A 26,754-nucleotide genomic window follows, 5' to 3' on the forward strand; every position below is an offset into this window, starting at 1 on the left:
ATATCTTTTTCTCCATGGTTATTATTGATCTCGTCAATTGTTATAGCTTTATATATAAGGGGATACAAATTAATTATCATAAAGTAGGAAAGGAGAAGGTGATATTGAGACAACCAGATGATATATTTTTTGAGTGTTGATTAAATTATGTCACTTAACATCTTTAATATATCTTCTTACATCTAATTTTAATTCTCAATTTCTCTTGTGCATTAGCTGCATAGATATGATCTGAAAAATTGTGACCCTATGTTCTTTATTATGTGTTTGGGATAGATATGTACATATATATATATATATATATATATATATATATATATATATATATATATATATCTTTTTATAGCTTTTTTATAGCTTTTTGGTACACATACGTTTATGTCCCCCCTTTTTCCTTTTTTTCCCCCCTTTCCGTTTAAAGAGCTTGGGTCCAATTGTTCATCTACAAGATGCCTCTCTGAATAAATGAAATTTAAAATGTTTGTTTAATGTTTATTTTTCATTTTTAATATATTTTTTTCGTTTTGTTTTAATCATACATATACTTCATATATTTTCCTTATTTGTCTTCTGTTTTTAGTTCAGATCAAGGCATTGTTCATTGCCAGGTTTCTGTTTAGTAATAAAGTTTTCGTTTTAGGGATTGTGTTTAGTTTAAGTGTCAATAAAGTTTTAATTTTATCAATATACTTCCGTGGACGCGCTGACATCACCACTCCATGCCGCGCACAGCGCGTCACGTGTGACATGTCCTGGTGACGGATGGAGGGCGGGAAAATGAAAGTATATCAGGTACCTGGGTTGTAGCGATCAGTATGCACCTTGAGAAAGAGCTTGTAGCTCGAAACGCGTTGGTGGGGGCCCTTGGGCTCGTTTTGCTGCTATGCACTGATCCATTAAATGGTTTTATTATGGTACCCACTCTCCTGCAGTTTTTTCTACTGTTCTAAGTAGTGCTCCAATTCTCCTTACCTGCTCGTTTACATCTATGCTGGACATAAGGAAAACAGAAGGAATCCAAAATTGAAAAAAGAAGCCAAAGAAACCTATATCAGTGTGTACTTGCACTGGTCCGTGTGAGTATTTGAATCTATTTTTATCTCATATCCCCCTTTCCCCTCCCATCCTATTGCCAGGTGAAAACCAAGATACCACTAGAGGATAACACTCACATTAGCCCGTGTGAGTGATAGATATTATCTTTTATTATTCTCAAAATACCTCCCCGCATCACAGTTGTCGTTTGCATTTGTATCGATTTAACTGCTTTTCTTTTTCTGTGAGAGGGAGACCTCTAGAAGGAAGAAGTTACCTCTGCGGTGAGGAACATTCAAGAACCCACGAGAGATAAAGAAAAAACAGAACAACAACCTACATCATAAGAAAAAGCTGAGAGTTAAAGAAACCTTGATGTAATAGAACTTACACAAGGCCGTGTGAATTATATACCCATTTTTCATATACATTTATATGTATATATTTCTCCTACCCATACGTTTATCCTACAGCTGATGAATCAATTGAGGTGATTTCACCATATTGATCACCAGTGAAAGAAGATATACCTTCCCTAAAACACATACTCTTCCTCACACTGTGCTCCCCCATCTTTTTGTGTTCCATTGCCATTAAGGGTCCTGGATAGATCCTGCTGGGGTTTCGAGTCACAGAAGGGCACCACAAAGGAAACACGTGAAATCAAAAGGCTGTATTATACCCTTTTTATTTTTCGTTTAATTTTTTTTTACTAACAATCCTATATATATCTTACAGAGACAGCGCCTGGGTATTTTTCCAAACCTACTTCTGACACACCTAGAGACCCTGCGGAGCTTAAAGCTTCCACAGACCTTGCCCAGGACAATCAGAGGGTAACTAAATCGTCCTAGGACTGTAGAAACTGGGTTGGGGTTGATGTGATCCTATTGGGGGATGGATGGCCGAGTACATTGCTATCTGTAAAGAAGGGTCAGAAAAGTCAGAAAGGTCAGAAAGATCGGGAACACCCTCTAGAGCAACTTCCGAGTCTGATGTGTCTGTGTGTAATGCAAATGTGGGGAAGGTATTGTCGTGGTGGGACCCCATGTTTCAAGGGTATCTGTGACGACTCAGGAGATTCCTTCCTCTCCTTGTCCCTCTCTCCCATCTCCTGTTACCCTTTCTACTCCTTCCCACTCCTCTCCTTCATCTTCTACCTCTCTCCCCTTGCCGCAGCGCGTTCCCCGCAGGTCTCGCATTCCCACGCGCTCCCTGAGTCCCTGCTTTGATCCTCCCCGCTCCCTCTCCCCCGCGGTAGCTGCTTTACCTTCCCCTGTGGTGCCATCCATCCTGTTGCCTTCTCCTTGCTTGGTGCCCGCGGCGTGGCGTTCCGCACACCTGGTGACGCGTCCGGTGCGTGCACTCCCTCAGGCCACGGAGGGCGCGCGCACACGCTCCGCCAATACTACCCCGGACTCACCTGCTTCATCCTCCCTGCCGCTGCATGCCATCTCGCGGTCATGTGTCGCGCGCGCGTCCCCCTTCTCTGGGCTCCGTGCTCCTCCTGCAGTCTTCCCCTGCTCCATGCGGTCCCTCTCTGTGTTGCAACTTGTGCGCGCGCATCCCCAGCTTACAGGGGGCGTGTGCACAGGCTCTTCTTATCCTGTTCCTCAGGTCTCTGCCTCCCAAGCCTTACAGGCCATTCCCCTGACTGCCCCTTCTGTCTCCACCTCTTCTCTCCCTGTCCTATCCCTGTCATCTCCCACTTCTCTCTCTACTCCTCCCCTCTCTCCTATTGTATGCCCTCCTTTATAACCTCTGTCTGTCCACTTCTTCCCCGCTCTGCATAGTTCCTGCTTCCCTGTGTGTACCTGACCTATGCTGTGCTACCTCTGTGTTCCTGTGATCTCCTGCTCCTGTGTTACCTTGGATTTCCCTGGCTTTGACCCCTGCTTACTCTGGACTACTCTGCTCTCTGGTATCCCTTTGAACCCTGCTACACATACTACTTCGCTTACATCTGGCTTCCTAGGACCTGGCTTATACTCTGACGACTCTAACCTCTGGACTCCTGAACATTGGCACACGGACAAGACTATTCCTACGGACATCCCCAAGCGTTGCAAGTATACTCTAACTACTCTTCCAACAGGCCCAGCAATGCCATACCACACTCCAGGCTTGCTCCCACTGCTGTGGGTGTGTGGTATCATACCGTTCCCACCTCAGTACTTGGGTCTAGTCAGGTCTGCGGGCATACAGGCGTGACAGTATCTTCATTATATGAACCAGACACGGTTCTTGCTGTTGAGTGATGGACATTGTGGATCATTGGTGGGAGGAAGGAGCGTTCTCTGCGGAAGAGACGGCAGAGGCCCTCCGAAGAAGAGATAGGGAAATTAAAATAGGGCTAATACAACCAACTGGTTTAACGATAACCTACCAAGAAAAGCCCTCTCATGAACCACTATTCTGGGTGCTACCAGGACAGGCCTGTGGCCGAAAATGAATCAAACTTAGCCGGGCTGACAGATTAATAGTGCAGAGGTACCGTCAGTCACATGGGTATGACTACCCCTAGGTCCCTGAGCCCATAACGAGGGAAATAGAGGCCAATAGAGAGGAGTGTTTGAGGGATGGTGTCCTAGAATACCTAGCATGCAGGTGTAGTATCTCTAGGTACTAAAATGAGGAAAAGGTATGTTACCTCATCCGAGTATGGCGGGTGGGGAGAAACATCTATGTGGACCGGGTGGAGTATGTCTCTGAACGGGGCCCGAGGAGAGTGTATTCCATTAATGTTCTCAATGGGGAGGGCATGTTAGTTAAAAATACTGACCCAAAGCACTATTAAATTGGGTATGAATTCTCCATGTTAGGGAGGGATCAAGGTGTGTTCCTTAAAGTTATGTCATGAAAAGTTATGTCATGAACTGTTATGCATTGTCCCATGTTATCCAATTTAGGGATGGTCTGTAAATTGGGTTCTCAGCAGGATCGGTGAGATTCCACCAGGGGAAGTGTGTAGCCATGTATCCTCTTGGCTACTAATCTGCCCTACCTAACACATAAGCCCTGGTACCAGTGCAGGTAGTGTTAGGGTTACATCTGTGCCCCTGTGCTGCAGCAGTAAACAACTCCTTTGAGTGACAGGAGGGGTGGGCCTAAGGCCTGTGTGCTGCCCTATCAGGAGCTCAGACCGAGGACCCTCCCCCTGTATACAAAAAGGAGCAGTAGATCCAAATTTAGTGGTTCTGAGTGTTGGAAGTGTGAAACCAGGGGTCTGGCCACTTTCCTTCCCCTCCCTCAGGGGAGTGGAAATAACAACCCAATACACCACCAGGGGATATGGGAGCTAAGGATAGACATTTGGGCCCTCAAGATCCTTGGGTTGATTCCAGTGACCAGAGAGAGAGAAAGTAGTGTACATGTTTGTATGCTGTACTATGAAGAATAAAGAACTGTTCCTGTTTTATACTCCTGCCTGAGACTGCAGTTTATCAGGGGGAGTACAAGAGGGTTTTCCTGCAGGGACTGCACCCAGTTCTTCATGGGCCTGCTGGAGATGGAGGTGTTGCACCAAGTGCAGAACTGAGAGAAACGGCGGACACTTATTATCCTGTAAGCCTAGCAGGTGAGCAGCACAACAACACCAGGTAACAGTGACATCTCCCAGAGGCTGGGGGAACACCTGTTACATAATGTTAATTTTTAATGTGAGTATTCTGGTTTGTAGATTAATGGGAAAATGGACTGATGAGCGCTCTCAGTTGTCAGTCATTCCTGTTTAGAATATAGGTATAATTTGGAAATAATTTGCTAAGTTTCTTTAGTTTGTGTAATAGGTACGGTGTACGCTGTGTGAACTTTTGCAAGGCACATAAAAGCTAATTATAAACTGTGAACAGTATGAACACCATACTGTAAATTATTTCTGTGTGCAGAATTTTAAAATGTGCTCACGCTATTTTGTGCAGTAATATACATGTGATGCTTGTTATGGAGAGAGCTTTTACACAGGTAGCAATGATTTCATTATATCAAATGTACATTTAAGGCTCATAAAGTTAAACCCATATTTGTGCTAAATCTTTTTTCTGTCACTGGTTGGAAGAGCGAAGTTTGTTGTATCCTTTCATATTCCTTATTGTAATGTGTTTTTGCATCTGTTTTCACTGCTGCTCTAATGTACGTCGTTAAAAAGTTTTCTTCTCGATGAGCATGAATTTTAAGTAAAATATTTATTCTATATTTCTTTTTGACTGTGATAGATTTATTGTCAAATGTTTTGTTTCTAATCTAACTGTTTCCAGTAAGGAAAAAAGCATGGCAGTAAATTATTTGCTGAAGCACTTCAGTAGGTGACCTTAGGTCGATAAATCTGAAAAATGCGTCTACTGTTACATTCGGTGTAGGACGTTTGGCCTCGACCAAATTGTCACTGGTGCGTTGCTGCCAGGACTACTCACCACAGCCAAACGTCCCATTTCATGTTACATTGTAGCCATAGTGATCCTAAAGTCAATGGCTTCTACAGTATGTATCAAATGCAAAATGTTGCATTTTTGTCACAACTTTCTGTAATATACCTGCGCCAAGCAGCGTCTACAGTATCTTAGATATTTCATTTTTGGATATATCTGTGCGTCAGCGTGGGATAAGATAGGGGATATATATATATATGAAACAAAAGAAGTGAAAGGATGGAGTCACATTTGCATGTTAATACAGGTCTACTGTTATATATAAGAAAATGTGTGGCTTGTATTACCTTTCTTGACGGTTTTCAGTGCTGGTTTTCTCTGTCACTAAGTCTTTCTTTTAAAGTGGAATAGTAGTAAAGCATGTGACAAATTCTGAAAAAAGTAGAAATAATCTTTACCAAAGACACGTTTCAGACAGAAAAAAAATGCAATTTTTTTTTTGCGCAACTGCATCACAGCACACGCACTTCTTGATACAAAGACCTGGATACATCAAGCATTGCGAAGGAAAAATGGCGATTTTATCTCCAAAAGTTAGTATATTTTTGTCAACAGCAGATCGCATTATTTTTATTTTTAGTACATAGGATAAAGCAGGGGGTCTCCGGAGCTGAACCGCATTAATTTCAGATCTGACCCTGCTTCCTGAGGTACAGGCCTCAGCATAGGGTGCCAGTATCTCCTGCAAGTGTAAATCTCCCAGGTCATGCCCCATGTGAACGGGATATTAAAACAGCCCCAAGATACCATCACCCCATATAGTAGACTCTACCTCGGGAAGCTTGGTGTCCCCAGACCTGAAATTCATATGGTTCAGCTCCGGAGAGCCCCTTCTTAAATCCAATGTACTAAAAATAAAGAAATAAATGAAAGCAACGCTTCATTACCTTAGTGTTTAACCACTATGGTTATGAAGGGTATTAAGCATCCCACCATCCTCCCCAAAGTGGCCTAACCACTCACTCCCCTCTAGACTAATGCCCAATATCCTTATTAGTCAAATTAGCTAATAATGGTTTTGGGCATTAACGAAAATAAAGTACACATACAGTACAATAATTACCAAAACTATAAAATAAAATATATTTCAAACATAAAACTATGGATTGTCACTGTGGATTACTATCCACATTCAGTTTGAAAGGGACTGCGGGACCCCCCGCTGTGTTAATCCGATGGGCCATTAAGAATCTCACAGAAATGTTGAGGCATTTACAGTGAGACTGCCCCAGAATCTCCCAGAATTTGCCAGGTACAAGTGTTCTAATACTTGTGGCTGCATGTGTAGAAACATTTCAAGGGAGATGAGGACCTAGTGGAGTCCACCTGCCCACCACAATAATTGGCCACAGTATATATTTCTCATTAGTGAATTATATGCATAACAAACGCTGGTTTTGGTAAATAATATAGGGCTACTGCCCATTACCTGCAAGTGATGATAAAGATAAATAAAATAGGACGTGCAATCCTTGTAGCAGCAGCAGCAGAAGGTATAAGGCACTGAAGGGGTTAAGTCAGAGTACCTGGTTCATGGGGGGTGGAGGGGATGGGTGAAAGAGGTAGTTTCCCTGGGTGGGTGGCTAGACCTACTGAATAGGTTGCGGTGGGGTTAACCCTTTCATTGCCTTAGCGGTAGTAACCGCTATAGTAATGAAAAGTTTAACCCCTCCCACTACCAACCTGAGAGTTGTAACCACCCACCCTGGGGCAATTACTCCCATCAACCACCCCCTCTACCCCCAATGACCATTAAAATATAATACAAAAACACCAATACACCCATTGATTTCCAGTGTGGTTACCTATGCCCTTAATGAGTGCATAGTTAGTGTGTTAGTCTTGTCCCGTCTTAGTTGTTTGTTGTTATGTTGTTTATGCAGCAGTACACACTATGATTGTCCCTTGTGTTTAATTCCACATGTCCTGAGGAAACATCTTTGGGGATTATTCAAGTGGATCTGGATGTTCCAGATTGGACTTCTGTAATAAGGTGTTCATATTACCTTATGTATTTGCATTTATTGGACTTTTTTGAGGTGCCGGTTTGTATTTGTTATAGACAGGGACAGGTGGGGTACGCATCAGGATCCCGAGGGAGTGTTCAGACATCCCCCACCATGGCATTCCTTAATTTGAGTCGGCGAGGGATAACAAAGGCAGGTGCTGGCTGCATCACATGAGGAGCGTTGCCTGACAGGCCTCTGGTAACACGGCCAAGGAGGGGGTCCCTGTAGACAGGGGAGAGCAGAGCTGACTTCCACTGTGCAGAGAAACCCCCACCAGTGATAACTCCCCTTACAATCTGAAGTGTACACAAGCAGAAAAATACACCAAAAGTCAGATTCCTCACATAACCCATACCTATTATCCGGCCTTATAAAACCTGGAAATGAATACGAAACTAGAGCAGTATGCCGCCTAGCGACTCTACCACAGCCTGAAAGATCTAGTTTCAGCAGTCCCTACTATTTACCGGAGCTCCCTCTATTATACTATTTCAAATAAAACAAACCAACTTCAACTGACTATGGAACAAACTTTAAGGTCCCTGTAAACTCGGCACATTGTTAAAAACCCTGATCATTCAGGGGAAAGACAGGGAGGGCGTAGGAACGCCCCAGTAGTCCTGACTCCGTCCACATGAAATAGACTGACTTAGAAACCAGAAAGACATGTGAATTAAATGCCCGGTATGGGACGGGACCAGAATCAACTTAACATAGCAGTATATCAGACACAGGCTCAGCGTTCAATAAGATAACTACCATATAGCCTAAATTCTCACGAGCTCAGTGGAATTAATATAACTCAAACTGACAAACAGATCTATCCAGCGGGACCATCTCACTAATAATGTAGGGGAACATAGCGAGAGCCTGACCATGCCACCTGACAAGACCAAAAAACCTTCAGCCTTGCAAGAACTTAAAGAATACTTCAAGCGGCGAGAAACTCCCAGCAAGGCGATGGAGCAGAGTGACTCACAAAGTGCCGAAGTAGAATCCAAAACAGAGGCTGCATCCCCTTCTACACACTAAACAAGACATTAAAGATTTTTTTGGATAACATCAAAGGCCTTTTCCATTCGGAACTGGACGTTGCTCTCAGAGAAATCCATCAAAACATTAATCAACTGGGAGAAAGAACGGATACAATTGAGACAAAAGTTGACAAACTTCTAGAAGACCAGAAACTGGCCGAACAGGAGAGAAAGATCCTCAGAGATCGCGTGGAAGAATTAACAGAAGTCAGGTGGATCTCGAAAACCGCTCAAGGAGGAACAATATTAGAGTGAGGGGAGTTCCAGAGTCTACCCCCAATATGGATTTATACCTACTAAGACTTTTTCGGTCCTTGGCTCCGGATCTGGATAAATCCCGCCTTCAACTCGACAGGGCACATAGGGCCCTGAGGGTGAGACCCACGATACCAGATTGCCCGAGAGATATAATTACCAGGCTACATTACTTCCAGTCAAAATAAATCATAATGTTGGCCGCGAGGAATCATCAATCCATCGAGTTTGAGGGCTCACACATTCAAAGCTATGCAGATATATCCCCAAAAACTTTACGCAGACGTTGGGATGTACGTAAAGTCACAGAGCTATTACGGAAAGATAAGATCAAATATAAATGGGGATTCCCATTTAAACTGCTTACCTTATACAACGGATCCCAAATATCCATTAAAGATCCGGCCAAAGGTGACGCTCTACTAAAAAAAAATGGGGCATACTGTAGACGTACAAACGGATACAACCAATACATCAACAAGACCCGTCTCGCCCAAGGAACAAATACCAATTTGGAGTAAGGTGAGCTCCAAAACTCTAAACAAGTTTCACCAAAAAAATCTCAAGGATGTGACCACATCTAAAACAGGTCAAAATTGTAACTCACAGGACTTCAGTTAAGGCTCCAGAGGTTTTTCTGTAGGCAGGTTCGCGGATATCCCAAAGGGAGCAGCATGAGACCAACTGGTCCTTTGGCAATATATAAGGGACAACTAGACAGATGCATAGATCAGTCCGCAATGCATCCCAACAAGGTAGAACTGAGTTGGAACTGAAATGAATAGCACAACCAGTGGTTCAGACTGTCAAAGACTATATCGGCTTAATTCAGTATTGTATTATCAAGTTAATAAGCTCCAATAAGTTAATGAATGTACATGTTGGTTGGACATTAATCGGTTTGAATATGTTGAATATTTAGATATAAAAATATGTTTGCCTCCCCTGTCTCAAGATAACATGCTATCTTATGGCTCGGAGATGTGCAAACACATATTTTTGTCTCCTGCCTGTTGAAATGTTAGATTGTTAACCTACAAGCCCACTTTACTTACTTCAATCCCTACTAGTGAGGAAGAAATAGCACTTCTGGGACATAGGGAAATCCCAGGTATCCCCTCCCAGATCCCCCCCTCTCCCCCATTCTCAATAACAAGTTCAATTTCCCTTCTATGTGTTGGTACATTTTGGTTTATGTCTTGGCTATATGTTTGTACATTTTTGTTTATTTCTTGGAAGAATCTTGGTGCTTAGGTTGAGTGACAGGGGTCCGAAATGTCTCATAGACAAGATTAAATCCTCTCCACTGTACAGGGAACTCATATCAGGTCTGGAAGAGAGATCTTATCCGGGTGGGATCCAAATCGGGCAAGGTACGCAATATCCTCCTATCACACATATCTAGAAAATACCTAACTTCAGAACACCAGAGTATAATTCCCCATACAGATTCCCCATGGCCAATCTAAAATGCATTTTACATAATGTGAAAGGGCTAAACAGCCCCAACAAGCCATGAATAACTATAAAAAACTAAGAACAGACCGGGTGTTTTTGCAGGAGACCTATTGTAACACGTAGCTCACCACAAACGAAGCGCGACCACTTTGCTGAGGTAGGAAATTGGTTAACGCCGACCCACAGCCACGCGGGATGTAGAGTAGTCATTCAAGCTAGGTCAGGGTTATAGATTGTAGAATAGTATATGGAGTGGAGAGTTGCAGATCGTCGGAGTGCGTAGCCAAGTTCAGGATAGGAGAGTATCGGATCGTTGGAGTACTTAGCCAAGGTCAGGACTGGAGACAGGAGAATGGTCGTTCGTAGCCGGATCAGAAGAGGTGCAGAATCCAAGAGACAAGCAGGGTCAGGCAACAAGAGTCACAGGAACTAGAATGCAGCAAGGCACAGCATCACACTGGACCATGCTCAGCAAAGACTGAATGCAGCAGGAAGATATATAAAGGAGGAGCCTCCAATAGCCAGCCAGGGAGGAACCATATAAGCGCTAATGTGAGATTCATTTTTAACCCTTTCTTTTTTTTTTGCTTAGAGTGTAATAAAATATATTTTTCAATTAGTGGAGGTGTTAACAAATAAAAAATAAATTTATAAAGAAAATTATTATGTAATATTACAATTATTTGAGTTAGTGCCTGTAGATAAGAGAAAACCATTCTAAATAATATATTTAGATTCAAAATTGTATACTATAGCTCAGTAAAGACTCCTTAAATTGATGGAATATATTTTAAAAAAATCACCTGGTTAATGAATAAGAAACAAAGTGAAAACGTAATGATCAGTTGAACAATTGTGTTTATCAAGGACCTGTTCTCTTCAATGCATTTATAAATTCCAGTGAAAAGAGCAAAGGTGGAAAATTTGCATGTGACACAAAGCTGCATAAAATTATACGAAATGGGACTATAAAAAAGTGCAAAATTATGTACTGTATACAGACTGAGAAACTAAGCAATGCATCATTAATTAATACAAAATAAAGTATATTGTAAAATATATATATATTTCAAACCACAAATACACCAAAAAAAGGAATCACCATGGATACCTAAATGAAAATATTAGCTCAATTTGCAGTAGAAGGTAAAAGGGCAAATACAATTACAAAGGATAAAAGCAGAGAACTGTAGTTGAAAATAAAACAAAATACATAATTATGCCATTATAAAACTCTAATGTGACTCTAAAATACCATGTATAGTTTTTGTCACCTCAATTAAAAAAATACAAGATTGAGTTGGAATATTGTAAAGGCAGAGAAAGGCAACAGGAATAATGAAACAATTATGTGAGATGAGATTGGAAAGATTAGATCTCTTTGGGCTAGAAATGAAGGGACCATGGGCAAATTTGACATGGGTATACAAAATTGTGACGTGCATAGAAATAAACAAATAGGAGTTGTTGAAAATAGAAGAAAAATAGAGCACACAACAACTCATAGCGGCCTATTCTATAACCTTCGATAACTAACTCATCAAGGATTTTGAGCAGTTCCCGAATGATTTGGCAAGGTTACTAATCAGGAAGCTCAGATGACCTGAAAAACTCGTCCAGGAAGTGCATCTCCCCGAGCGGTCACACTCCTGCTCAAACACACTGAGTGGGAGCTGAAAAACACCTAGCAAGCTCCTCGCAAATTTCATCTCGCCACCCTAAGGCCTTGCTTGCCTACGGCGTGTGCAACTCACTGCACCGCGATCTGCAGTCTGCAGTGAAGTTTTTTGGCACGGGGGGCGTGGCCAAAATGGGCCGGGGGGGCACGGCCATGACATAGGGGGAGGGGCCATTAAACAGGCACACACATTAATAAAGAAATATAGTGCGCAGCTAATAAACCATTTAACTACAACCCACTTAAAGTGATATAGTGTGATGAATGAAAAGATAAATACAACCCTTACTTCTTAGGGTATATAAACATACAAACTCTGTAAATACAGTGGCAGTTGCAGCTGTTAAAAGGTCAGGGTGGCTCAGCACTCCGACAGCACTACAGACAGAAAATACAAAAAAAACTTTTTATGGAACAATATAATTTGATATACTTCACTACACACATTAATAGACTGATAGATAGATACACTTGCCATCCACTGGAGGAAGGGAGGGGGAAAGTAATAGGCACTGAAGGCTGACTCATCTGACCCTTCCCTACACACAGCACCCAGGCAGGAAACCCCTCTGCCATGTTGCTTTCCCTTTGAGACAGGATTCTCAGACCCCTCTCCCACATCTGCTGCTGCCTCTCTTTCCGGGGCCAAAAAGCTCAGCAGCCAGAGCTGGCCGCAAACTCCCCAGCACGCAGCACGGGCAGCCTATGAAACGGGCACCGGAGACGGGGGGTGGGGAATGCTGCCATGCTGTACAGAGGACAGTGCAGATCAGACCTCCCTCCCAAGCCACCTCCCTCACGTAGCTTCAGACGGCTCCCCTCCTTCCCTTCTCATTGGCTGATTGCCGCACCACGTGAAGCGTCAGCGCTGCAAACCACCAGGAGCTTGCAGCTCCAGCGGGTTGACGCATCACAGCACGCAGTCAGCCCTGTCGGAAGGAAGCAGCAGGGACCAGCACACTTGAGGTAAGGGGATGGTGGCCGCGCGCGCCGCCGACCGCAGTGGGGCCTCAGCCCTAGGGTGGCGAGATGGGATTTGCGAGTAGGACTAATAAAATGTTTTTTTTTTTTTTAATCGGATTGAATCCGGGAGTCTCAGGAGCTGATATTCATTAATACCACCTCCAGAGACACTCGGATTCCATCCTATGTAGAAAAAATACATTTACAGGCAGCTTCATTACTTTAGCGGCTAACCGCTACGGTAATGAAGGGGTTAAAAACCAGTGCCCAGTTTATTGGGGGGAGCGAGGGTGGGTGAAGGTGGTATTTGGCCCATGGAGGGTGTTTATGCCTACCGGGAGGGTAGCAGGAGGAGTTAACCCTTAGCGGTTACTATCACTAAGGTAATGAAGGGGTTAACCCCTCTCGCTGCGCACCCTGTACACCCCCAATCCGATTGGTTAAAGTAAAATGTGACAGCTTCCATTTTTTTTTTAAAGGATGTGACATTATCCCTTTAAGATGACGTCACATCCTTTTTTTTAAAATGGCACTCCATACCGTGGTCTGTAACGCAGGAAGCAGGGGGTCCCCGGACCTGAAATGAATGTGGTTCAGCTACAGAGACCCCCTGCTACAGTACACTGTTATTAAAATGTAAATAAAAACACTGCGAACACCTGTAAGAGCTGTGCAGGGAGACGCAGCTCTCTCTGTGCAGCTCTCTATGCATCTCTTACAAACTGCGGCCAGATCGCACGGGGAAGAACCGAGAAAAAGACTGAGATACCATCGCTGCTGTCCCGTATGGTTTGTGCCTTGTGGAAATGCTTTCAAATTCTTTCTGAATACCATGATAAAACAAATGACAAACCGTTCAAGATGGCAGAAATGTTATCAAAGCTTCTATAATAGGCCCTGTAACAGGGGACTTATCCCTGTTCAGTAATGTGCCTTTAATCTAGCAGTGTGGTAGTTAATTACTAAACACCACCTGTCTGATTAGATTGTTTACAAAAAGCCTGCCTTTGAGACAGGAAGTGACTCCTCCTTAGCTCTGACTGAGAGCTGACCTTTGGAGAGATAGAGCAGAGGTTCTTGAGTCCCAGAAGAGACTGACCAAAAGAAACCCCGATCTCTGGAGCTGACCAGTCTTGAGCTCTGCACAGCAGAGCTGATTTCAAGACACAGGGAAAACTACTACACCTGAAGCTGAACCAGGAAGTGAGAAGATTTTCCCTCCAAACCACAAGGAACAGATAAGACTTTTATTTACAAGACTTTCTAAATCTGCTTAATTCATGCTATGTGTTTGGGGGCTTGGAGAAATACTCCCAAGTGAATGGAAGCTTTGTCCCCCCCCCCCTTGTTTGGATGTTTTCCTGATAAAAAAGGAAAAGGCACAATAAAGCTTTATTATAATTTCACCTTATAAACGTCTCCCAATTGTGTACCTCTGTGAACGTCCGTCTACAGGCCCCATAGTGTAGTACAGTATGAATACAATTTATTTACATAAAAAGGGGGTAATTATTGCACATACAGAAAAGTTGAGTTATAGAAAAGGGCCTATCTTCAGTGTGTCCAGCGGAAGATCCACGAGTTAAGACACTCATCCAAGACTGCGACTCCTCTCAAGACACACTTTCTCCCAATGGAACCAACGGAGGGGCAAACAATGCACTACGGAAGTCTGGCTGTGTGCCAAACAGAAAGCTGCTTTGGTTGGTACAGGGATTCACGTTGATGATATCAGTCAGGTGCTCCACAAACAAATGGGACAGAGAGTGTGCTGTCCCATGCTAGGCTCTTGCAGCAGAATGTACCTGGTGGGCTCCCAGTATTTCGGAGCAAGGCAACTCTGGCAATGGGACAAAAAGTCCAGAGGCAACTTTTGCAATAAGGCAATGGATTCTATGCGTTACATGGCGACACCTCCAGCCACTTCTTAATATGTGATGAGATGATGAAGTGGCAAGAGACGTCCATTGCTTTATTGCCAAAATTGCCTCTGCCTTGTTATGAAATACTGGGAGCACACAAGGTACTTTCTGCTAAGAGAACGGCGCTTGTGTGGGACGTGTGGGACGGCGCTCTCTCTGTTTCGTTTGATGAGTACCTCACTGTCGTCATCAATATGAGTCCCTGCACCAACCGAAGGATACAAAAAAGGTGATAGTGTGCAGCTAATGACGTGGTATAGCACACAATAGTGAATACAACGTGTAATAAACAATATTGTTGACCTTATAGGTGTGAGTGCACAAGTAGTGCGTCTGCAGCCTTTCTTGGGGGGTGGCTCGACACCCCTAGAACTAGAGAAACAAAAAAAGAACAAGGCGCACAACGCACATGGTGAGGTACAGTATAAAAAGTTAATTTTACTAAAGAATAATAAGTTCTGCGTACATCAAAGTGTATAAAATCAAACTTCACCCGATGTCAAGGAAGGAACAGGGGACCAGCGATCATCCGACCAGGCAGGGGGGGCCCTCTGGATCCGTGGAGGGCACTCACTCCGTTACTGGACGATGAGGTGTTAAGTCCACAAGGGTGAGTTTTCACACACAAGTCCCAAGAACAAGTACAGCAGTCTCTGCTAGTGTCTTCCACTGCTTCACGCCGACAGCACGCCGCTGCGCCTCGTGGGACTGAAACACACTCCAACGTGTTTCGTAACACAGTATCCCTGAAGAAGTAACTGTCTTTTACGAAACGCGTTGGAGTGTGTTTCAGCTCATTTTTAAATCCATATATTATCTTTTATTCACCCCTCCCTGTCCCTTGTGACAGTAATCCCTGCTTGATATATTCTGTGCCTCCCTGTGTGCCGTGCGGCGCCATGCGCTACTATAGACACTGCTCTGGGCTCTGCATTGGAAGCCAGTGACGTCATCAGTGGGCGTCCCACGAGGCGCAGCGGTGTGCTGTCGGCGTGAAGCAGTGGAAGACACTAGCAGAGACTGCTGTACTTGTTCTTGGGACTTGTGTGTGAAAACTCACACTGTGGACTTAACACCTCATCATCCAGGAACGGAGTGAGTGCCCTCCACGGATCCAGAGTGCCCCCCCCTGCCTGGTCGGATGATCGCTGGTCCCCTGTTCCTTCCTTGACATCGGGTGAAGTTTGACGATTCCAGCTGTCCCCCTGTGTGGTAACCCCACTTATCCATTGCTTGATTTTATACACTTTGATATACGCAGAACTTATTATTCTTTAGTAAAATTAACTTTTTATACTGTACTTCACCATGTGCGTTGTGCCCTTGTTCTTTTTTTGTTTCACCAACCGAAGGAGTTTTCTGTTTGGCATGTAGCCGAACTTCCATGGGGCATTGCTGTAACCACCGCCGCAGCCCCTGCCGGATTCCGACCGGCTGACGCGTCACACGGCAGAGCCACGCACCCGCGCACGGCCAAGCCGGTGCATGCAAATGCTCTTAAGGGTGCTGTCGGCGCCTCCCACAGGGAGGAATCCCAGCCGCACATCCGCGTGACGTCAGCGCTCCGCGCCGCGCATCGCACACGCACGCATGTCGCCCGGCACCCAATTAGAATTACCAGGGATGTCTCACCTGTAGGCTGCTCAGCCATTTACCTCCCTGGCGCCATTGGAGGACCTGATCACACCCCTGCAAGGTAATTGGTCTGTCCTCCTCTGCTGAGCATAAACTCCTGTTTATGCATTGTGCTCACTGCTGCTGTTTCGTTGTGTCTTGATCCTTGCTTGCCTTTGACCTGTCTGTTCTCTCCTGTCCTGACCTTTGGCTGTTCTACGGATTCCTACACTCTCCAATGCTTTGACCCCGGTTTCGTCCCTTGACTATTTTACCTTCTCTGACCCTGGACCTTGGCTACGGACATCTACCATCCTCCACTCTCCAACACAGAACTACGGCAAGTGCCCTGATTATGCTGACCTCTCCAACCCTACTACGCTGTACGACTTGGACTACGCATTCCGGACCGGACTGCGTGGTTGTGGGTCGGTGTCTTTCCATCCCCACCTCAGCCCCGCGATCTTCAGTCCTGCTTGTGGTGTGCGCAGCGTGACAATTGCTGACCCCTTCATTGGTCCCGAAGGGCGAAAGGGGGTTGGTTATCTTTCTGATTGACTTCACTAGTAACTACTTAGTAAGTTTTCAACATATATATTTTTGTCACTTCTGTTCACTTAATGATCACTTGCCAAATAGGCAGCTATATTTATAATAATTTCACCAATATTAATTTATTCCCTCTGATTAAATCTTTGGAGGTTATATTTATCTCTCTACTAATAAGTTAAACATTGTAACCACCGTTTGCACATTTAACATGCTATATCAGCGGTGCGCAAACTGGGGGGCGCATGAGATTTTTTTTGGGGGGAGGCATGGGTGGTTGCAGAGGTCCCGCGCTCTTCCACGCCGCTAGGTCATGTGACGTCACGGTTGCCTTGGTCATTTGACACTGCACGAGTTAAAGTTGGGGGGGGCACAGGAACGGAGGGAGCAAGAAAGGGGGGCACAGCAAAATAAGTTTGCACCCCCCTGTGCTATATTATTGAATTCACACGTTTGCTATAATACTGTAGTGTGCTATTCTTTCCTCTACCCGCTTAATTGGAGATGTTATTAACTTATTAACATAATGGAAGTATCACAGGAGCATGCATTGAAATTATCATCAGGTAACCTACTTTATAAAGCAATTAAAGAAAACACTTTTTTTACACAGTGCATAATGAAAACGTGGAGCTCACTACTATTGAATGTTGTGACAGAAAAGCCCATTAATGATTTAAAAATACGTTTTCAAATAATCATTAGAGATACAGTAGGCAGACTTGTGTGTATCCAATCCACGGATTTCTGGTGCTGGTTTTATCTAAATCCGATCCATACACCAACATCCATCTGCAGTTTGGATACTAAAACATCTGAACACATACCTCAGAAACCGTCATTGGATTCAATCTGGTCAGATTCTGTCTTGAGTTCAATTTTGGATTCTTACAGGGAGTGGGAGGGGGAAGAGTGGGAAGGGGAAGAGGTGGAAGATTTAGTAGTGTCTAGAGTTGTATACTGTATATTTCCCCTAAAACCGCTCTCCAAATTAGGGAGAGATGCCTGTGCTGAAAAAGGAGAACACCTGATGTACATGGGAGATATGCTAATGGCTATGCAAAGTATATTTAAATGAGTCACATCCATGCATGGTACTGTACAATACATAATTTGTAATCCTCAATCACTACCCTTGTTTCCCACTGAGGGTGGAGTAAGTATAGACATTATTTCTTCTTTCTGTTCAATAATAATAATAACTTTATTTCATATACAGTGGCGGCCGCTTTCATTCTCCTGCAGCCGCCACCGCAGACGCGTGCCGCGCGTCACTGGTGCGCCGGTCACTTATGCCAGGGTGCGTGTGCGCATGCCAGGGAACCGCCGGCATCCCTGAAGGTTGAAGGGGTGGCGGGATAAGGAGGGGATGCGTGTGTGCGCCCCCGGAACCCGGAGAAGCAGAGGCGGAGCAGCCAGGGGGTCGCGAGGGGAGGGTAAGATGCGGGGAAGATGCGGCTGGTGCGCGGCCAAGTTCGGCGCTAGCCGAAAAAAGCCACGGGAAGACACGGGTAAATCTTAGAATGAAGCTGGCCGCAGCAGTAGCAAATTTTTTCCAAAGTCACTAAAGCACTTCACAATTACAGTATTGTGTGAGGTACACAGCAAATAGGATTTCTGCAGACAGAGTCCCTGCCCAGATGAGCTTAAAATCTATGCTTTTGGTGCCTGAGGCATAGGGAAATAAAGTGACTTGCCCAATGGCACAAGGAGCTGACAGAGGGCTTCAGCATTGTTTGTAAAGTCAGGGTCTTTATTAACGGAGCCATTACTCCAATCCCATTATTATTACATTACTGCAAAAAACCATACAGTATAGTGCTAAAATTCATACAGAAAGACCATTGAACTGAAAGTATATGCCTAAACAAAATAATACAGGTATTAAAGCAATTGATTGAAAATTGGAGGAATTCAACATACAGTACAGTACTTTATTTTGTCTACACCTTAGATTCAATGGAGTTCTGTGAAAACACCTCTTCATGAGATAAGTGGAAAATTATGTACAGTATAAATTGACAAATATAGCGATTACTCATTTTTCAAAAATGTTCCACTATTTAACTTTTTTAGGATTCCACCCGTCATTATGCAGTAAATCCCCCTTTGTTGGGAAAGATAAACTTTCTCTGATCCAAATATGAACTTAATCCAGTGTCAAAGACTCCAAATGAAAATGACAAAATGTTTTGGTTAGAAAACAGAGTTGTATAAATTTACTTGGATGATATGCACATAAGCATACAGGTTTTTACTAAGTAAGAATAAACACAGCAGGCAATAAAAGAACGTTATTTTATGCGTGCAGTAAGTGATTCTCTGTGTTTTCTTTCGAGATATAGTACCACATGTATGACCATATAACTCTGTAAATGTATTTAACTGAATATGTAATATTGTTTTTGAAAAAGTTTGTTTAATTGAATTGCAAAGGGAATTCAAATACTCAGAAAGTCAAATAAGTTAACAAAATAAAAGGGAATTAAGCAACAGACAGATTTCCTTGGTATCCCTGCATGGTGCTTGTGTGTATGGCTCATTGTGTATGAGCAACTGATCAGTGAAAATGTATATTAAATGGACAACAAGGTTAATGTTAATGTGCTATTACTGACAGAAGCCAAAAAAATCAGTTTAATGTAATCTCATTAGGAAACCCCAGTGTAAGCATCTTTCCCAAAACACTTTGAAAATCTGTGTGCCAGACCTAGTGGGAGCGATTTTGCACCAGCTGCCAAACATGACATTTCTGTATAGGCTGCTGATCTCTCAGTGGGTGATATCTGTGGAGCAGCTTTTCATCTTCTTGTCTCTTAATGGCTGAATACCTGCATGGGGCAAGGATCCCAGAGCGGGCTCTTTGAATGTAGACTGTCTTATTCTCCCAGCTGTGCTTCCGTACAGACCAGTTGAAAATACCCAAATTCTAGTTTTTAGTGTCAACATCTGTTCTCTAAAATACTTTTGTCCATCCCTCTCATTATGTGCTGACAGCTCAAGACAGCCATGGCAGACTGCATGCAATCATCCAAATACAATGCTCTAATTGTTTCCAGCTTTAGATATCTACACAGAGATCATAGATACATTATTTCAAATTGTAATAAAAATAAGAGGAAAATTCTCATACTGGGATATACTGTATGCTCTGGTAAAGGGCTACCAGTGTAGTTTAAAGGGACCTACATTTAGGTTACTTAAAATGTTACAGAATACCAATATTCTCAGACTAAGGGGCCTATGCACTAAGCACCAATAAGTCACTTATCACCACCTTATTGCCAAAAAAGCCTACTGCTATTCAGTAAGCTCCGATAAGTCGGTGATAAGAGAGCTTTTCAGCAAAAAAAATTGAGGGGAAAAAAATCGCCAAACGTGCGGCGATAAACCACATATCACCACTTATCGCCAGCTTTTCAAACTCATGGTATTCTAGTAGCCCCGATTAGCTTATCGAGGCTAATCATGGCTATGGAATTGAGATTTGCTCTCAAAATCGCCTCATCATCAAAAGTTGGCAAGAGGGTGATGAGAAGCTGCTGATAAGGTGGCGAGGCGAGACTTAGGGAAAAAAATGCATTTTCCTGCATTGGATTGATGCCGGGAGTCTCCTGAGCTGATATCCATTAATATCATAAAACAAGAAACAAAGAAGTCCAGAGCAACATCCAATGTGACAAAAATACACAGTGAAATACCTATATATCTCTTGAAAAAAGGGCAATTTAGTTAACCCTTTGGCCAAAGCGTATAAGCCTGCGAGCCACTTTCAAGGCATGACCATAATATCGCAGGTCCTAACACTAACATTAATATCAGCACAGGAGACCCCCGGCATCAATCCCATCCAATAAAAATGCATTTAGTCACCTTCATTATCTTAGCAGCTAATCACTAAGGCAATGAAGGGGTTAATGGACAACATCATCTTTATTGGGGGAAGAGGGGGTGAGTACAGGGGGTACATGACCCTTCACTCACCGCCATTGCCCCCAATAAACATTACAATATGTTATAATCACCAGTACAAAACCCACCCCCTGTGCCCCCACATAAAACCAACACTTATTCTTTTATACACAGGATGTATACCAGGGGTCTGCGGGGGTCCCCGGGTGGTCCTTGTGGGTGTCCGGGGCCCCCACCGGGGTCCCTGGGTGGTCCCGTGGGTGTCCTCGGGTGGTCCCTTCGGGTGTCCGTGGGCCTCCAGGTGATCCCCGTGGGTGTCTGGGGGCCCCATAGGTGTCCCCAGCTGGTCCCTGTGGGTGTTCGAGGGCCCTCGACTGGTCCCCGTGGGCGTCTTGGGGTCCTCGAGTGGTCCCCGTGGTTGTCCGGGGGTCCTCGGGTGGTCCCCGAGGGTCCCTGTGGTACCAATCCTGCTGTAAAAAAAATAAAATTGGCATACATTTCAATAAGTACACCTCCCCCCACCAAACAAATACAGCACAGTAATGGGCAAAATAACTATTATCCAGAGATAGATAATAGCTAATTTGCCATTATTAAATCAAACATTAGCCAGGCAGCATAAATAAAGTAAATAAACCTTTCTACTTACCCCTGCCATTATGAAGGGCGTCCTCGTCAGCATACTGCTGGCCCGTCCTCCGTTGCCAGAAAGAATACATGAATGAAAACAATTTAATGGCCCCTAACCCCTTAATCACCTTCACGGTTAATACCCGCTATAGTAATTAACGGATTAACCCACGCTCCACCGCTACTCACCCGAGAGGCCTAACCACCCACCCCGGTATCACTATACCCACCCTGTACCCATTGATTGGCATAGTGGTACATCATACCCATATAATATGGGCATGATAAGCAACTATAGTACTCAATATTAACCCCTAATCAAAAAGCATGAAGGTCAAAATTCAGCAATAATCAAACACAAGCACCTACTGTAAACACCACAATTCAATAAATAAAAACACTAGCCAACCAATTAAATAAATACAAGCAGTAACCAACAAATCAATTAATTATTAAAACCACTATCCAACACATCACTTAAAAGCAGGAGCCAACAAAAGAAATCATTAATTAAAAATGCTAATCAATTGAAAAAAACATAAACAAAAAAGCCAGCAAATTGACAAACAATGGGAGGTGAACGGGTATGGCGGCATAGTACCACAGCTCCGCTAATACCCGGTGCACAATTCTAAAATAAAGGCATAAACACCCACGATCGGATAACTCGAAAAGTTGCCATAGGGGTATAAACATTAGAGGATGACAACTCGCTCACAAAGGAAGCGACAGACCCTTGATTTAAAAGACTATTTCTCGAGTGCTGATACGGCGTGGGAAGGGCGAGAGCCTGGCATGTCGCCCGGCGGGGGATCGGACAAAGATTCCACACAGGAGCGGAGCAAAAACACTGAAATGCAGCTGATAATTAAAAAAGATATAAAAACACTATTAAAATACCTGAAGTCGTTCTTTCATCGTGAAATGCAAAGCTTAAGAAAGGATATCAACAGCATAGGCGAGCGCACGAACGACCTGGAGACAAAGATGGACTCCGTCATCAAGGCACAAAAAAGCGCCGACCAAGAGATGTCCTCTTTAAAAAAAAAAAAAAAAGATCGAGGAGGTCGCAGAATGACCAGAGGATGCCGAAAATCGGGATCACCGCAACAACGTCAGAATTCACGGGATCCATGAGTCGGTTCTGGATGTAGAGGATACAGTATGGTGGGAAGATTGCTGATCTCGCTTTTGCCCGGGAAAATGGAGGCTGAGTTAATGTTGGACCGTTGTCACAGAGCGTTGCGTTCAAGGCCTTTACCAGATAACCCACCAATAACTCAACAATTTCACCCCCTCAAATGTGGTTGTGGGGGATGCCCTTGTGATTTGACAGATTTCTTCCTTTATTTTGAAATAATGAAAACTGAGGGTTCTTGGTCCGACACTTGACAAATCATCTCAAACTAAGAAAAGTATAAGTGAAGGCACTGCTCACAGCCATAAAAGAAAAGTGGTTATTAGATATTTGGAGGGAACAGCACCCTGGGGAAAAAGGCTTCACTTTCTATTCTCACCCGCACAACAGTTATAGTAGAATTGATTACTTCTTTGTGTCCAATAGACTGGTCCCAATGATCGCCTACTCTAGGATCCATGATATTTCAGGGTCAGATCACGCACCCATAGAGCTGCGGTGCTCACAAATTAGACTAGATAGCCCAGGAGCAAAATGGTAACTTAATGAATCAATTATAAAGATTCCAGAGATAACACAAGCAGTTAGTGAAGAATTAGTGCAATTTTTTAGGGCTAACAGAGGTAGTGTGAACTCCCACAGAAATTTATGGGAGGCTCACAAAGCTACTCTTAGAGGCACATTAATTGACATAGCAGCGGGTAGGAAAAAGAAAAGAGACACAAAATGAAACCAGCTAAAAGTGAAGCTCCACAAGCTCTATATTCTTCATATCAGAAATGGTAGAGATGAGATCTTACAGGAGCTAAAAGACTTGAGGATTGAACTCAACATGCTCCTTAGATCCCAGGCTAAGAAAACGCTGAGTTGGTCAAAGGGGACATTTTTTGACAAAGCAAACAAGCCAGATCCCATGCTTGCTAACAAAATCCGTAATAGGCAACCAAATTATAATATTCACTCCATTAGGATTCACAAGGAAGACATGATGTCTAACCCTAAACTCATAGTAGAAGAGTTTAAAACATATTATGAAAAGCTTTACAGTGGGGAGAAGGTGAGGCATAACGCAAACACGAGTAAAGCGCTAGAGAGCTTCTTGGTTGACTCGACACTGCCAAGATTGAGTGGGTTGGAGTGAAAGAGTTTACAAAAAGATTTTACAGTAGAAGAGTTATTTGAAGTAGTTAAGCGTGTTAAACCCTCTAGAGCGCCAGGCACAGACGGGTTCTCTAACCTATATTACAAAAAGTTTATTGGGATCCTGGCCCCCTATATGCTAAGGATGTTCAATTCAGTCCCGGCAGGGGCTCCGTTCCCGGATCAGATGCTCCAGGTGTCATTCTCGTTAATTCATAAACAGGGCAACGACCCCACAAATTGTCAAAGCTACAGGCCGATATCATTGATAAATTTGGATATCAAAATCTACTCAAAATTACTGGCCAACAGATTGAGCTCTATACTGCCTAGGCTGATTCACCCGGATCAAGTTGGATTTATCAGAAATACACAAGCGGCCGACAATACTAGGAAAGTTATTGATGTAATTGAGTTTATTAATGCCAACAAAATTCCGGGGTTATTATTAAGCCTAGATGCAGAAAAAGCCTTTGTCAGAATAGATTGGCCATATCTACTGTAGATGCTTGGGGTGTTTGGTTTCAGGGGTAGAATCTTAAGGGCAATCAAAGCATTATATACTAAGCCAGCAGCGAGAGTAATCCATCAAGGTTTTGCCTCAGAGTTTTTAGAATTATAAGTGGCACGAGACAGGGCTGCCCACTCTCAAACCTGTTGTTCGCCCTATGCATGGAGCCACTGACTGCTCAAATTAAAGCAAGCAAGACATTTCGGGAATCCAAATTCAGTCTCAATCTCACAAAGTGGTGTTATATGCGGATGATGTCATTCTGACATTATCATGACCTCTCACCTCTCTACCCAACCTATTCTACATGCAAGGGAAGTTTAACAGTGTCGGGATTTAAAATTAACCAATCCAAATCAGAAGCCCTTAATATAAACATCCCAAAGGACATGAAAAAATTAATAGCGATACATTTCAATTTCAAGTGGCAGCCCAAAACAATCAAATAGATTGGGATAAATAATACAAAAAATGTCAAATCGTTATATAAGGCGAATTACCCTAAACTCTTGCAGTCCCTGAGAAGAGATTTGGGAGAGTGGTCCTTGTACAGTATCTCTTGGATGTGAAGCATTTACAGCATTAAAATGAACCTTCTACCTTGTATTCTAGATCTGTTTCAGGGACTTCCGATCCCAGTAGTTACCGAGGACAGTATCTCGAATTTCAAAATGTATCTGGAAAAATAAAAAAAGTGAAAATTCTTCAAAGACCTACGGCGGCTGGTCGGCTGGCGGTACCTTGCTTGCTCTCGTATTACAAAGCGGCTCAATGATCTCAAATAGTACAGTGGCACATAGACCCTGGCATGCGGAGATGGGTGCCATTAGAGAGTGAACTATGCACCCCTCTGGAACTCCATAACCTAATCTGGCACCCCAAAACTAGGCTTAAAGCACTAAACAAACCACTCTCCTCAATGTTCAATTCACTCGCAATCTAGGAGGCCACCACATTTAAAAGCTCGTTGACTTCTAGGCTGTAAGGAATCCGCTCCGCAGTTTACTGGTTGCCTTACCTTGCAGACGTGTGCAGTCCTGGAGCACCTCTCCTGATGTTTGCTGCAGCCTGGATTCACTCACCAAAGCTATACACACTCCCTCTGGTATCTACTGCAGCTGTGCAGCCTATCACTGCAACCTAGACTTGCATTCATTCATTGGAGCAGTACCTTCACACCCCCCTCTTGGGATTGGCCCGCTGGCCTTTAAGTATTGTCTTCCCATAATGCTCCCTGCCGAGCATAGTCCTAACTGGATGTCTACTGTTTTGCCACAAGCCCTCGCTTGTTCTCCTATGCTGATACCAGGTTCCGCCCTGCGTCCTTCAGCTTCCTTCAAGCCGCTTGTTCTCCTATGCTGATACCAGTTTCCGCCCTGCGTCCTTCAGCTCCCTTCAAGCCGCTTGTTCTCCTATGCTGATACGGAGGTTCCGCCCTACGTCCTTCAGCTTCCTTCAAGCTCCCGCTTGTTCTCCTGCGCTGAAGCAAAGGTATCCCCTATGTCTTCAGCTTCCTGCTTTCCTGCACTGAGGCAAAGGTATCCCCCGCGCCCTTCAGTCTCCTGATTCCTGCACTGTAGCGGAGGTTTCCCTGTGGATCTTCAGCTTCCTGGTTCCTGGGGCCTACTCTTTCCCTAATCTAGAGAGGCCGTGTCCTGGTTCCTGCGCTGTTACAGAGGATTCCCCAGCCGCTCAGGACTCTTGCGCTGTAGCACTGGTGCACCCGTGCAGCAAAGCGGTGTGCTATTCTGGTCTGCCTACCATCTCTTGTGACCAGTACCATGGGCCATGGTCGTCGCTCGCGCAGAGGCCAACCCCGCGCTCCTAAGCTGAAGCGGGGCTCTCCTGACTACCTGTTGCCGAACTCTTGCCTGAACAATGTTTATCCTGATATCTCCTGTCCTGACCCTGGCTTGTACAACGACGACGCTGTCTTCTCCTTTCCTGATCCTGCTACGTTTGACAACGATCTGCGCAATCCGGATCAGCCTGCGCGGTCTCAGGTCGTTGCTTTTACAACCCCACCTCAGCCTCGCGGTCCGACCCTGGTTTGTGGCGAGCAGAACCCTGACAGTATGCTCGGCCGCACAAACTCGGACCGCCCTGTGGTGAGGGTTGGTAAGTTTCTGTCTGAAAGCCTGTCCCAGCCTGTAAACCAGTCCCAGTGTGAATACCAGTTTCTATGTGAGATAATACCCCTGATTGAAGATCTGATTGTGTTTGTAGGTTTAACCCCTTTGCAAAACAAATGCCGTAATGATCTCATGATGAAGGTTTACCGCCTCCGGGACTTAAAACAATCGCTGGCCGCTTGTATTTGCTTTCCTGGTTACCCTTTAACTTGGGAAAATGTGTACCCTTTAGAATTGGACGACGCCCAAAAGGAACTCTCTTCCCTGGCCTTGTCCTTAGACATTTATATAGCACAAGATGACCCTCTCCTCATGTTGGCTGATGCCCAAAAAACACCCCATATCCT

General features: G+C 44.0%; 1 long non-coding RNA gene across 1 annotated transcript in view; it reads right to left on the reverse strand.

The window, feature by feature from the left end:
- The window catches only part of LOC142493759 (uncharacterized), a 117,425-nt gene that overhangs the window by 84,886 nt on the left and 5,785 nt on the right, over positions 1 to 26,754 (reverse strand). Inside the window, exons 2-4 of the long non-coding RNA XR_012801200.1 lie at positions 24,776 to 24,952; positions 21,040 to 21,326; positions 5,750 to 5,834 (exon numbers count right to left, since the gene is read on the reverse strand). This is a non-coding gene — a long non-coding RNA (uncharacterized LOC142493759). The remainder of the gene's footprint in view (positions 1 to 5,749; positions 5,835 to 21,039; positions 21,327 to 24,775; positions 24,953 to 26,754) is intronic.

The sequence above is a fragment of the Ascaphus truei genome, chromosome 4 (genome assembly GCF_040206685.1).
Source record: "Ascaphus truei isolate aAscTru1 chromosome 4, aAscTru1.hap1, whole genome shotgun sequence".
Lineage (NCBI taxonomy): Eukaryota > Metazoa > Chordata > Amphibia > Anura > Ascaphidae > Ascaphus > Ascaphus truei.